This window comes from Octopus bimaculoides, chromosome 20 (assembly GCF_001194135.2).
Source record: "Octopus bimaculoides isolate UCB-OBI-ISO-001 chromosome 20, ASM119413v2, whole genome shotgun sequence".
Classification (NCBI taxonomy): domain Eukaryota; kingdom Metazoa; phylum Mollusca; class Cephalopoda; order Octopoda; family Octopodidae; genus Octopus; species Octopus bimaculoides.
In genome coordinates, this window is record NC_069000.1 from 1,071,004 (window position 1) to 1,072,334 (window position 1,331).

The 1,331-nt window shown below is 44.0% G+C and overlaps 1 protein-coding gene across 3 annotated transcripts in view; it reads right to left on the reverse strand.

Annotated features, from left to right (window-relative positions):
* Positions 1-1,331, reverse strand: part of LOC106877549 (uncharacterized) — an 86,724-nt gene that overhangs the window by 11,248 nt on the left and 74,145 nt on the right. The window lies entirely within an intron of this gene.

The window sequence follows — 1,331 nt, forward strand, 5'->3', positions numbered from 1 at the left end:
GAAACTGGTCCCACAGGAGGAACCTGCTTGTGGTCAATAGAAACAGACCCACTAGAAATAGGTGCAATCCCATGGTCAGTCATGACCGAAGGGGGTCTCAGTAGAGAGAGAGAGAGAGATAGAGAGAAACAGAGAGAGTGCTATATCTCACGAGTTCATTTTGCGTCTGTTTTCTATGCTGGTATGGGTTGGTTGGCTTGATAGGATATGGCAAGCCATAGGGCTGCATGAAGCACCAGTGTCAGTTTAGGGGTGGGTGTATGCACACGGGAGAGAGAGAGAGAGAGAGAGAGAGAGAGAGAGAGATAGAGAGAATGTGTTTAAAAACCTCGTATTTGTGTGTAACATTTATGAAATTGTGAAATGAGAGCATGTAAACAAAGAAGGTGAAGCATCTGTCGGCTGAATTGGATGAAAGAGAAATGGCTGACATTCAGCTAAAATCGGTGGCAGAAGATTATTAGAAGGATTTGGGGGAGAAAGGGAGAGTCTTTTGGGTTAACATTTTGTTACCTATTGACCACAGACAGTAAACAGCTGCCTTTAAAACTAACACACACAGACACACAGACAGACATAAACACCACACAGGGATACACTAATAACCATAACAGACTTACACCCACATACATTCTCATACACACACACACACACACACACAGACACATCTAGCACCATAGTAACATACATACACACGAAAGCTAAGGAGGAAGGATGTGATGAGGGTGGGGATTCAATGCAGATACTCGACCTGCCAAAAATAGCAGCCAAGTCTTCCTTGAATTACATTCCACAGTAGTTTCAAAAAAAGGGTGACATTGGATTATGCAGTCCTAGATATACTGTGTCTGAATAAAAGACAGGAAGGTCACAGTTGGAGTGTCTTACCATAGGTTTCCTTGATCAGGTTTGGCCTGGAAGTAGACAACGGATGCACCACCAACATGCATGCGTATATAAGTGGAGACATACATTATGTAGAGAAGGTCTGTTGAAAAAAGGTCCGACATGGAGTTTAGTGGAGACTGCTTTGACAGATACACACATGCAGACATAAAGCATAAACACACACACACAACATACAAAATGTGAAATGACACACACACACACACACACTGTAAGCAGGCACAGCCTAAACCCAATTACAATTTGGCACACACACACACACACACACACACACACAGTATCATACACACAATTTCACACACACTAACACAAATTACAGTGACCCCCTCCTCCCCTAAAGGAAGGACAGTCATTACCTAGGTGGGGAGGGGTGAGGAGGGATGTTGTCAGCGGGGAGGGTGTGGGGGGTATTCTACTCAACTGCA